At 37.1% G+C, this 14,097-nt stretch overlaps 1 protein-coding gene across 1 annotated transcript in view; it reads right to left on the bottom strand.

Annotated features, from left to right (window-relative positions):
- The window catches only part of CHCHD6 (coiled-coil-helix-coiled-coil-helix domain containing 6), a 3,644,424-nt gene that overhangs the window by 3,343,485 nt on the left and 286,842 nt on the right, over nt 1-14,097 (bottom strand). The gene's annotated exons all lie outside the window — the stretch shown is intronic.

Here is a 14,097-nt window from a genome sequence, read left to right on the forward strand (position 1 = left end):
CTCTCACTAGATACACTCACTATTAAATGGTTCCAATCCTATTTAGATAACAGACAACAGGCAGTACTTTGGCACAACACTCTATCTACCCACCTGCCCATTAACATTGGCGTCCCTCAAGGGTCCATATTACGTCCTCTTCTTTTCTCCATATTTATCAATGGCCTTCATCTAGCAATCCCCCAAGCTACATGTGTTCAGTATGCCGATGATTCTACACTTATATGTACAGCCACATCCACTTCTAAACTTCACTCCCTTACCCAAGAAGTATTTAATACAGTAGAACAATGGTTTACACAACATTGCCTTCTGTTGAACCCCAAAAAAACGAAACTCCTCCTTTTCAATCCTACTCATAAGACTGTCCCAATAGATTTCTCAGTTATATCCACAAATGGTACTCCCATATCACCCGACCCAACTACTAAACTACTTGGTATTACCATAGACAACAATCTTAACTTTGACACCCATATCAACAATACTATAAAAACCGTCAATAAAAAGCTAGGCTCTCTCTACAGAATCAAACCATTCCTTTCACCAACAGTCAGAAAAACTATTGCTTATACCCATCTAATCTCTACACTCCTCTATGCCTCACCCATATTTACTAATTTATCTAAAAATAACCTTGCCAAACTGGAAATCTCCTACAATAACATTGCCAGGTTTGCTACTGGCAACCCATTCAGAACCCACTACTGCTATAATCTTAAGCAGCTTGGATGGCTAGAAATTCAGAATCTGCTTAAATTCCACCAACTAACCATTGCCCATAAAACTCTTTACCAACCTTCCAGTACTCCTATATTAACTAACCTCATCTATCCCTATAAGAATCTGAAATCCTTGCGCTCATCACACAAACTTCTTGTAAACACCTCTAAATCTAATAACAAGGCTGGGGACTCTCTTTTCAGCAACACTGTTGGAAAATCCTGGAACCTTCTCCCCAGTGAACTTTCCTCAGTTTCCTCCACGTCTCTTTTCAAAAACAGACTGAAACTTTTCCTAAGAGCACACTGGCTATGCCCCTGTACTAAACCTGACTGATCAGTTTTCTACTTTTTCTACTCATAACAGGCACTGCCTACCCACTACTTCCCTATAACTAGCTCTACCTTCCTTCTTGCCACTGTACCTTTTTCCTATTCCTTACCCTTCTTTTCATCCCCTAAGCTTACTCATAGTGTGAAAACTCTTTTATTTATATAAAAGACACACTTATGCCTCTCTTATTTTGACTTTCTGTATTCTACCTGTAATCTGAACTGTACCTGCCTACTGCACAGCAAAGTATTTCTGCCCTCTCTGTAATTTTTCCACTGTACCTGCCTTTGGCACTGTGATGTATTTCTGTCCTCTTTGATTTTTCCACCCTAACTTCTAATGTTCTTTGTAAATATAAAGGTTTTATTTTCCTCTTATCCCAGACCTATTTCTCCCAGACTGTAGTATAATATTAGACCTATTTTTAGTATTGTACCCAAATTTTAAAATGGGAGGTACTTAGGCCTCTATGATAATTTCTGTATTAACCTGTAACAACATTGTTTGTAAAAATGTTTTTTTTGCTATTTTTTTTTTTTTTTTTGCTCGGAGCTTATCTCCCCGGGCCTCTGCTGAAAATGGACATGTATCCAGTTGGACTAGCCCGGTCAACAAATGTAAAATAAATAAATAAATAAATAGAGAGAGAGAGAGAGAGAGAGAGAGAGAGATAGATAGATAGATAGATAGATAGATAGATAGATAGATAGATAGAGATGGGTCTATTTTAAAGTGTCTAAATAGAAAAAGGCTTTCATAAAAGAAGTCATCCTAAAATATTCAGCAAGAAATATTGACAGTATTATTTTCAAGCCCCAAGACAAAATCTGAGACCATGTAAACAAAAACCAAAGTTCCACTGTATCTTACCCACCACCACCACTAATTAAATATAGCAAATCCAGCATTGCACAATATGAGGGAGAGGCATATTTCTTTAACCTACTGCATTATAGCAATCTCACACAAGTACAAGATCAAAACGCCAAGCAATCCTAATGAAAAAACATAATTATTTTTTTAAAATAGTTTTTGATCACTTGTAATTTGTTTGTAATACATGTGCTTTAATCTATACAGAAACAGAAGATATGGTAGCCACAGTAACATTTTCATTTTTTTACCATGTGTTTATATTGCTTGACCCATAGACACATGGTAAACACAGGAAGAAGTAGGTCATTCTAGTGGTATTAGACAGAAAAACATCACTCACTTCTCTCTGAATCCAGAATATTGACATTAAAACAATTAATATTCTAACAAGTACAAAATATAAGAAATAATATGAAAGGAAAACGTAAGCAATTCAGATGTAGACAGTGAGATCAAGATTAATGTAGCTTGTTAAAAAATATTCTATTAAGAAGTACTCTAGCGTTACATGTTCCACAAGCGTGCTGCAACAGCTGCGTAAGCTCAAAAGATTTACTCCATAACAGGATTAGCTGTATACGAACCAGAAACATTTGCAACAGTTATCAGATAGGAATCTTTAGAAACATAGGGGGAAGCGTCATATTTAACTCAGTATGCAAAACAATTTAAATATATCACAACAAATCTCAAATTCTTCTACATGACTGACTAGCAAGAATGACAACCTACAGCATAATAACATTAATTAAGATACACTTTAAATTATGTTGCACAAAATAATTGCTGTCAATGTTTGAATCTCATGACTCACATCTACATTAATTAAATCTTTATGCTGTGGCTCTCCTCATCTGTCTTTTGTCTCTTTTTGTGTGAATAAACCAGTATTCGTACTATTTAACATTAAAGTAAAGGCACGCACTGCTAATACACTTACGTGAAACTGATGCAGAAAATCAGTGACTACTGTTTTTATTACATTTCATCTACATCCTAAAATGCCCACCTCCCAAAAGCAAACTGTCTGTAAAAGGAAGATTCTGCAAAGCTGTGTTCTCAACACTGATTAAGCTGCCAGGTACATACCAGAAATTCTATGCAGACTGAGTGATCAAAGTCATTCATGAAGAATTAGCATGCATCTATATGAAATAGTCATGAAAGAGTAACATCTAAAGGAAGAAATCACTGAAGGCTACCTACTCAGATCTATATATACTCATGGCAGCAGCATAAAAATGAAAAAAGAAATGTAAAAAAGGGGCCAGAGGTATGTGATGAGCACCAGGATTAACAATGAAATAATTTACATCTCTAAAGCAAGTATATTTATATTCATTCTTTAATGTGGGACTCTCATCTCTTATTGAACATAGTAAGCTAATTAAGATGGAAATGTCATTTGCTACAGCATTCCAGGAGGCAGGGATTAACTTATTAAAGGCTTCCTCACTTCCAGAAACTGGGAAAGATGGTCTGTAAAATGATGCTTTCATGATTTCTAAGTGAATAGGAGGAGTTCTATATTGCAAGTTTATTGGTTAAAGGAGGGCAAAAAGTGTTATTAAGCAATGTCTATCAGAAATGTGTTATTGGTGTTTTGAGCTGCATTCTAATTACACTTTCTGTAATTGGGTCGAAAAATAATGCTCAGGATTTCAGTTGTTAGCAAAGTAATAAGAAAAGTAATTCCCAGAATGGCAGATGCCTTGTCACCGAAATAAATAACTCAAGAGCTAGATCCAGGGATGTCATTGCCCCCTTTACTCAGCCCTCGTTAGGCCAGTTATTGAATATAATGCCCCCTTTGACATGCATCTGTCCAGACACATGCAACACAAGGTACCTTACTAAAAGGATATAGCACCAAAGCAACATGTCCTGCATGCACCGAATCAAAGTCCTGTCACTATACTTTGTCTTCTACAGATTGCTAAATGGTGACCTGTGTCTGGTATAGAAGGCCAACCCATTACTGCTGGATTTAATGCACATCAGCAAGTAAACTAGCACCAGAAATACTAAGTCTAGGGATTTAAACCTTTTCTGCAACATCAACAGAACAGTTTGGAGGGACAGGTATATTTTAGAGAGCATATTGCTGCTATGAAACAGACTCCCCATCCACATAAAACAAAGTTCCTCCCTGTCCAATACCAAACACAACACAGATGTACAGATGGGAAACAGAACATTTACTCCAGGTCTGCCCCCTGTACTACTAATGGACAAGTACAGCTCCTAAATGCTTTATCCCATGAATAGGTCCCCTCAAATTATATATGGTATGATCCCAGTTATTCTCATTAGGGGTGATACCATGGGAGGGGGAAGGCCAATCTATAACCAAATGACAGGGTATTTCAAGCAGGAAAAGGGAAACCGATAAGGCTTAAAATGGCCTGCAAAGGCAGCTAACCTAGTACTTTCATATGAACTTATGAACCTGTTGTGTGTACAAAATGGGAAAACCAGTAATGCATAGTCAAGACTATGAAATGGATGATTATTAATTATTTATATGGGGAATATGAAAGTCTAATGATATGAAGCAAGATTTTTAAAATTAAAAAAAAAACTGAACTGCTTCGATTTCCACAGAGGATACAAAGGGCAGGCTCTCCAATGAGGACAGTAGTTACGAGATGTTAGTATCTGTGATCCAGAATTTTGGTTACAGTGAGAGTTTAGAAATGTAGGTGGTATTGAATGAAGGACATTTAACTACAAAAAAACTGCAATGACTTTTGAAGTTGCAGAGCTGCAGACAGAGGAATCATACTGTGGTCAATCTAAATGATGAGAACTACAAACATCTGAATCTGAACAGTTTGCTGATGAGCTGTTAGTGTGTCTATAATGGCAGATGGAACTTAAAGTACAAATACTGATGCAGTGTCTATGAATATGGAAGTGTGAGGGTCATACAGCACTGTAATGAGAAGTTTAAAGTGACACTTGAGATGGACCAAGAAAAATATTTGCTCTAGATTTTGTTCTTGCAGTACAGGTTCCCCAGTGCTAAAACTAATGAGCATAGTAATTTTCAGTGCATGTACCTTCACTCACTTTAATTCAGAACCGAGAAATTTGAAATATTTTGATATGGAAGAAGTTATTTCAACTATATTTGCTATGTTTATAGTGAATTAGAGCTCGATCATCTGCTGTTCAATGCTGTATTATACAATTTGCACTCCTGCTGAGGGACTGCATAACTGATGACACACAATATTTTTGCTGGATATAATAATATGTTGGAAGAATTATAAAACCATTGCATCAGTCTGAATTAACAAAATTTAAAGATAATTTGGGAATATGGACATAGGGCTGGCAATCCAGGATATTAATAAAAGAACATTCAGATCTATTAGAAGATATACAAGTATCAAGCTTAAGGAATCAGTGCATAGTTAGATATAGAAAATGTTATGTGTGGGAAACAGGTAATTTTAAGTCTCGTTGTTGAAATAAATAAGACAAAAGAATGTTGCAAAAACAGACATGGTCAAAACTGAGTTAAAGAATGTAGCTTTTGTAAATATGTAGAAAAAGTTTATACAGACTGTGATGTAAGGAAAAGGAAGGAAAAAAGTAAAATAATCCACAGAAAGGAGAGGAAATGCATAATGTTGAATAAACTTCTATAATATTCAGGAGATAAAAAAATAATAATAACGACAAAGAATGACAATGAGAGAGCAGAGCAGTCACAGAATTACTTCTTTTGTAAAAATGTGTCAATAAAGCATTAAGAGTGGACAGGACAGGTAGTGCAGATGAAATAATTTATTAGGAAATGTGTAAGACCAACAAGAAAAAGTTACTTTTTATTTATTTATAAAATAAATTATTGATAAAAACCTTTAACAATTAATGCAAATAGTTTTAAAAAAGTTAGCAAGTGGGCAGTTTTGGAGTTGGTAATGATAGCAGTGAGCAGATTTTTTTAAATACCAATGCTGAAATCATAATAAAGCAGACAAGGCTAAAAAGGCTAAGACTGAAAATGCTTAAAAATGAAAGTTTTTCAGTTCTTTGGTACAGAGAATGCACTGAGGTAATGATTTTTGTACATGAGAACTATAATTTCAGCTCATTGCTTCCTATGAGAGTACAGTCGTCAGGAAAGCAGAGTTCCTATTCATCCTTTAAGAGTATATTCATCTTTACAGGAAGGCTTTCCTATATTTCTGAAATGAGTATACCTGTCTGTGCTTTCAAAGTCTAATTTCTGAAACCCTGGTAGAGATGCATTATTAAAACTAAGACAGCAAGGTGGCATCTACCAACGAACATGATTAGCTAAGCATACATAGTTAAATGGTCAGCATGGGGTATACAGCGATGGAGTTATTTAGCAACATTTAGTAGAAACTATGAAAAATATTATATAATCATGTTTACATTAGTGATGCAAAATAGAATGTGATACTGTAGAATTGGGGATGGTGTATACAAGCAGAGTGTTAGAAAAAATTTACATCAATTATGGTGGGTGATGTGAAGACATTCTGTAATATAAATGCTTTCTTGTAAAAACAGGGTTACGACTAATAGGTTATTACTACCTATATTTTCATAAGTGCATTAGGGTAATAAAAGCTGTCTGACCTACAAGTAAACAAATTGTGACATTTTATACAAAACATTAAGACATAATTTAACCATTGGTTCTTGCCATCTAACATGCATAGTTATGTAAATTAATACTGTTTTGAAATATTCCAAAACTATTAGATGCAAAGAGTTAGAAGGTCACACCGAAAAAACAATCAGAAACAACTAAATGAAAACTCCAGCCAAGCTAGAACTTCCAATGAGTGACCTCCCAAACCTCCTGTAACAGAGGCTCATGGGATATATGCAAATGACCCTTATGAACATCAGGTGTTTCAGCTATATGGCGATTCTGATTGCCCATGACTTTTACATTTGAAGTCGTTTTAATGGACAATTTCAGGCCATTAAAGCCAAACCCCTCTAGCCATGGATATGCATATTTCGGCCTTGTTATGACCTCATCAGCATAGCATAAGCAGAGTGTTTGACTAAGCATAAGAAACACAGGGTTGTTATACCCAGTTGATGTCCATTATCATTGGCTGGAGTTTTCATTTAGTTTTTTCTGAATGTTTTTTCAGTGTGACCTTCTAACTCTTTGTTTTAATTTGTTAGTTGGGATATTTTGCAGTCACCCTAATGATAATGGACATCAGCTGGGTATAACAACCATGTGTTTCTTATGCTTAGTCAAACACTCTGCTTATGCTATGCTGACGAGGTCATAACAAGGCTGAAATATGCATATCCATGGCTACTGGGGTTTGGTTTTATTGGCCTGAAACTGTCCATTAAAACTATTAGATGCATAACTTGCATAGATCCCAGAATATCACAAAACAGCAAAATGCTACTCCCTCTTGTCATACTTCTTCTTCTTTCGGCTTTTCCCAGTTAGAGGTCGCCACAGCGGATTACCTGTCTGTTCATGACTGGCAGTGGAGTTTTACAGTGTGAGTTGCCAGCCCGGCACCCAACCTTCCACAGAAAGCACACACACAGATGCACTCACGCCTAGGGCCAAATTAGAGTGTCCAATCCACCTAGAGCATGTCTTTAGGATGTGGGAGGAAATCGGAGCACCTGGAGGAAACCCAAGCGACCACAGGGAGGACATGCAGACTCCGCACAGAAGGCACCCCAGCCGAGGATCGAACCGGAGACCCACTTGCTGTGAGGCGGCAACGCTAACCACTGCGGCCTACCTACTCCCTCTTGTCATACATCATTGGAAATCTCTTGAAAAGACAAAAAAATTTCCCACTGAAATCTTGGATATCTTTTGTACACCTCCAGAGATATAGCCCTTTGTTTGATCATAACACAAGTAATTTCTGATCAGTAAGACACAATTTTTCCTTTCCTAAGTCTGCAGTATAAAATCAGCATCTATACACAGACCTTTGATGCTAACAGAATTATGTAGCACACTGTCTACACAGATTCATAGGTGTATACTAGGCTAACTACCACAAGAGTATTCATATTTTATATTTTTGCAACCAAGATGTTCATGGGTCTTAAACTCAAATCACAAATGGACCAAATACAACTAAATACAATTTTCCCCCTCAGACAGGGAGCCACAACCCCCTCCCTTAACTCAAGAAGCAGATGGGTGACGCATAAATTCACACATTTGGGGTGTATGGAGGTAAGGGAAGCAGAGACACACTATCTGCATTGACATGGGAACATGTCAGGAAATCATTGGTAACAGAAAAAGGCATAAGGCAAGCTTATGGACCAAGAGACTGGGAATGATTGGAGGTATCACTTGGAAGTCTCCAGAATCACATATAACTGTTCACAATTGCCACTGTAAGTTAATGTAAACAGCTACATTAAGGGTGTACCACTTGAAGAGAAAACTTAGGTTGTGATCAATGGAGCAAGCACACAGAGTCTCTCTGGAGAGAATATTACTCTGCACAGGTGTCCACACACAAGTACAGAACCCCAAGAACATGCAGTATCCCCTGAAAGAAACTATCATGCAGAGAAGGGAGGATCTGGTTCCTGCCTTCTAAGTGGTGTACAAAACCACTGCAGTTTTGTCTAAATTAATAAAAACAGACCCTTCTGGCAAATAATTCAAGGTGGCCATGAATATGTGGTGTAGAGTGATAACGCCCTTTCTATGACCTAGATGATCCAGGTTCAAGTAGTTGTTCAGGTGCTGAAACAGCCAAGTGGGAGGTAAGAGGGATCAGTGTCTGCCAACCTGCCTATCCTGCAGGGGAGAAAAAGGTGGTTTTCATCAGCCAGTCAGCAATATGCTAGTATAGGATTGGCTCGGGCTTGGTGCTATCAAGGAAGTTATGGCAGCTCCCATGATTAGCATGTGCATACCTGTGCACAGAGAGAGCAGTATAGGCCCCGAAGGTAATACAAACTTGTGTCAGCACCTTGGGGGAGGATTAAGGCTTAAGGAAAAGCACCCCCACAGTCTTCATTCAGTATGAACTAGGGCATTTTGATGAGTGCCTTACAGTTTCATGGCCTGAGGGTAATTGGGGTCCATCATGAAACATGGATGACCCCATTTTGGTGGGAGTATTGACAGAACTTCTGGCCACTACTCCTCAATGACTGACTAATGTAGGGGTAAGAGCATAAGCTACTCCATGTCTGCCTGGATGATAATCTCCTTTTCGGTTCTCTCATCATCTGGTTCAGAAAGGGCCCCCAGAAATGAGGGCAGATAGGTTTGAGACTTATGCGAAAATAATTGCTAGTAGGCATACAGGGGAAAAATGAATCCTGGGATAAATACACTAACTTTCTCATTTACAGCACATTAAAAATGATTACAGAAATGTATTGTATATATTATATATGATGTGTGTGTGTGTGTGTGTGTGTGTGTGTGTGTGTGTGTGTGTGTGTGTGTGTGTGTGTGTGTGTGTGTGTGTGCGTGTGTGTGTGCGTGTGTGCTTGTGTGTTACATAGACAGATAGACAGACAGATATAGATTTATCTCTCTCAATAAATATATAAATAATATATTAATATCTATTTATAAATATAGATCTACATATAAGCTATCTATATTATATACAAGTGTGTGTATATATATATATATATATATATATATATATATATATATATATATATATATATATATGTCTATATAGATAAATATAAATACACACACACACACACACACACACACACACACACACACACACACACACACACACATACATATATTTATATAGTACATAAACACAATGTCATCTGTGGATCACCTCAAAGCCCTATCTCTATACTTTGTCTCCTACAGACTGAGAGGCGATCTATGTCTGGCTTACAAGGAATCCCTGGACCCCAGTCTGATGAAGTTTTTGCACATTCATAAATCAAGCAGCATCAAAATTACTACATCTAAAGACCTACATTTTGCTGGCAACATAAATAAGGCATGACGGACAGACAGATATATATCTCAGAGAATTCCCATTTTCTGGAATAGAATCCTCATCCATGTGAAACAAAGTCCCTTCCTAACCCTATTTAAGTGTAACTTGGACTACTGAATGGGAAATCGAAAATTCACCCCTGTTTTTGTGCCTATGCCTCTGATGGACAGAGGCAGTCAGTAAATCATATCATAACCAGCAATGAACCACTATATAAACTACTAGATATATATATATATATATATATATATATATATATATATATATATATATATGGGATCCATGTGAATCATCATGCATTCGGTTGGTCGAATGATATTCTAGTGTTAGATGTGACCAAGTGCACATTTTGTCATGTGCAGGAATAGTCAATCAAATATTAGGTAAGTAGGAGTGAGTAGTAATGCCAAAAGTTTCATTTATAATGACAGTTCTGCATTGGGGTTGTTTGTGCATTTATATAAGTGCTTCCAGTTAGGGTTATTGTAAGGCCTAGGGAAGGAAAAAGACTTGTCTCTATGCCTGAGTACTGATGTGCATGTGTGCATGTGTGTGTACATTTTTAGTGGTACTATTAGAGAAAGGGTCTTTAGTACCCTGATGTGTAAGGCTGGGGTTGGGGACAGCAGTAGGGTTAGGAATAGTACAGATGATTACGGTGTTGCAAGGAAGCACGTGTGCTAACACTAACCCTACCAATATAGGGGTGCATGGTCAGTTACCAGAGTGAAGCTGCACCATAATAAATAATACTGCAGAGAACTTTAGTCAGACATTTCTGTTCCTTGGCAGACTCTCATCTCGGCCCTATTAAACATCCTACTGAGGTAACAGACACAGTGTTCCTCACCACATACTTAGTGAGATAGCAGAACTCCTAACACTACTTCAGATACACTGGTGTACACAATAAAGGGTCTGTTGAAGTCAGGGGCAACTAAGCATGGTTCTGAACACAAAACAGTTTTCAGCTGGTTAAATCTTCAACCTCATCTGACATCTTATCTTGATGAGGTCATGGGGTCCTTACCTTTTCTACGGTTTGGCAGAGGACAGATATGGTTAGGTAGGAACTTTCTACAGAGAACTAAAATGTTTTCACTTGTCCTTTTGTACTTGTTACTGGGAGCTTCTTGACAGATTCTTTTTTATCTGTTTTGGGTCTAATCATCTGTCATCCAATCACATTTATTTATTTATTTTACATTTGGTTACCGGGAAAGTCTGATTGGAGACAAGTCCTTTTTCAGCAGAGGCCCGGGGAGAAACTCTCTACATATATCAAAGCTCATACAATGTAAGTATTATCGATTACAATTTACTTTACATAATACATCAAAACCATAATGATAGTCAATAACTGATAACATTTGTAACTGGGTGAGTTAAGAGGAGCTATTCAGTTTGAAAGGTGAAGCTGTAAATGTAATGCTGGAAGGATGGTTTAGGATAGACTTTACTGTTAGAAGGGAGACACATTTTAGGTAGATAAGTTAGATGACAGGTGGTAATGGTGGAGTAGAAGAGATACAGAGAATATTCTAAGGTTTAGGCTTAGGACAAGAATGAATTGTAGAAGGAAGAGAAAGCATTTCAGGCTGAAGGGAGGATAAATGCCTGATAGAAAGGTGTAAGAGGTAATTCTGTGAGACCTGAGCTCTAGCCTGGACAGTTACAGTTACATATCCACTTGGCTTGTAAGTGTGATTTTAGGCATTGTTTGAATAGGGTTAAGGAGGAGATTGCAGTTATGTTAGTGGGCAAAGCGTTCCACTTTTGACTATGAAATTTGAGTATAGTGAAGATCCAGCAGAGTTGTAATGTTTAATTACTTGAAGGAGAAGTTTATTATTGGAGCGTAGGACTCTAGTACTGGAGTAGGGATATATTAGGTTTTGTAATGCATGGATTTTGTCTGGGTAGTAAAGTATTTTGTGGGCAGATATGAGCTGGTTATAGAGGAGAATATGTACATGCCCTACGTTTCTGGCTTCTGGCATTCAAAGTTTACTTTTGGCTGCATTAACAGTAAATTTTGTTTAACTTAAAGAGTTCAGCAGAGCTTATATTTTGGCAAAATGTGACTCCAGTCTTTTGTATAAATTATTACACTACGTCATCAAGGTGAACAGGTGAGTACCTGGTATAAAAGTTTCAGTGCTTTATCTGTGAGCCTTTGAAAAGTGGCAAAAGCTTCATAAAGCGTAAAGAAGAGTAAGAGAAAAATGGCAAATACTATCTTTGCTGAAGAATGCTGTCTTCTCTTTGGCTTCATGACTGTGTGCAATCTGCCAATCCCCTTGGTTAAATCTAGGGTGGTCAAAAACCTTGATTACATAGTCTCTATGAGCTCATGTACTCTGGGCACTTGATAAGCATTACATTTGGCTATCTTATTCAGTTTACAGAAATTGTTACCAAATTTTACTCAGTTTTAATTACTGTCATGCCTTTTGGCCACTTCACTTAACTATGTAATGCACTGTGTTTAAATGTTACTGTTTCATCAAACTTTTAACTGCATTCAATTAAGCAGGAGAGTCTGTAAAGCACGACAGTTATTAAAACATAAAAATATAATTTTTCACTTAATTCTTTATGTATTAATGACTGTTATATCTTGTTGACTTTTCACTAAACTGCATGCAGTTTAACAAATGGGACGGAGAGTGCTACTGCTGCAATGTTACATTTAAATACTATTGTTTCATACAGTTATTTAGAGTACACTGCAATCGTTTTGTGGCATGGCGGTCATTAGAATACAAAGCATTAAGGGAATATCAATTTATTGTTTGTTTTGATAAAGTATTAAGTGAAAAAAATCTTTTATTTTTTACAGTTTAATGACTGTCATATCCTACTAGCTCTTCAAATAATTGCATGCAGTTAACAATGGCGTGAAACAATACTATTTATATATGATAATATATGACAATGACTACAGCAATATCTACTCCATCTGCCAAACTGCATACAATTTACTAAAGAGTCAGTAAGGCATGAAAAGGATATGAGGATTAAAGGAAAACATGTTTAAAAGGTCTACTACTAAGACTGAGAGAAGAATAAAATTATCTTGATGCAACAATCATGTTAAATCATGCTATACAGTCTGGAAGGGTGAAAGCAAAGGTATTTCAGATTCAGGCAACATCCTACCATTTTACAAAACACTGGGGAAATCTCATCTGGAATACGATGCTCAGTTCTGCAGGCTACAGCAACAGAGGACCATCGTGTTATGCAAGAGTTTGCAGCAAAGAAATGTCAAGATAGCACAGGTAAAGAGAATCCAGATTACAAGTTTTAAAGCACTGAAAATGTATGCACTGGAGAAGACAAAGAAAAGGGAAATATAATATGCTATGAATAAATATGATAAGAAATAATATAATATATGGCATTGGCATACACTGATTTATGAAAGTGCACAGTGGTACTCTGTAGATAAGGAGGATGGATAGTGAGAAGGAAGGGGGACTGTGAGCAATGCATTGTGAAAAGCTTAAAAGACTGATGAGAAACACTGCAAAGGGGGCAAGATAGGATCCTGGAATACAATGGCAGAGGGGGTAGTGAACTGTAATATAGCTAAGGGGTTAAAGAAATTTCAGTGAGGGGAAAAACACAGAAGGGAAAGAGGTAGCTGCACTGATTTAATTCCAGCTCTTTGGTTGATGTGATGGGCGAATGCTCTCCTTTCACTGACGTCTACTACTGCTCATATGAAATCAGTCTGCCTAAAAATGATTACTGCTTTCTTTCTGAGTTTTTTTCTATGAGGAAGAAGGCTAACTTCATGATTCTAGTGAACTTCTCCACAATCTGTCGTATGTAACTGATGATATCACCCAGAAATTGTTATAGGATTAGGGCCGCTAGAAAACCATCACCTGACCTTTCCAAGATGTACAAGGGTTACTTAGACACATAATTCTTCCTTGAGCTTACTTTTTATACTTCAGCAGCTTCATCCCACTAAATACGAATCAGCAAAGGTTGCACAGCAAATATATACACATTACTTCATATGCATGTAAGACAAGCAACCTATCAGCACTGTATATTTCCTTCCTCTGGCTCACACCATACAGTTAATCAAGCCAAGCTATACCTCCCTATTTTCTCTTCCTTTTCTTTATTTCTCCCTTCCTTTCTCTTATTCTCTTTC

This window comes from Protopterus annectens, chromosome 7.part1 (genome assembly GCF_019279795.1).
Source record: "Protopterus annectens isolate FY-2018-M chromosome 7.part1, PAN1.0, whole genome shotgun sequence".
In the NCBI taxonomy this organism is placed as follows: domain Eukaryota; kingdom Metazoa; phylum Chordata; order Ceratodontiformes; family Protopteridae; genus Protopterus; species Protopterus annectens.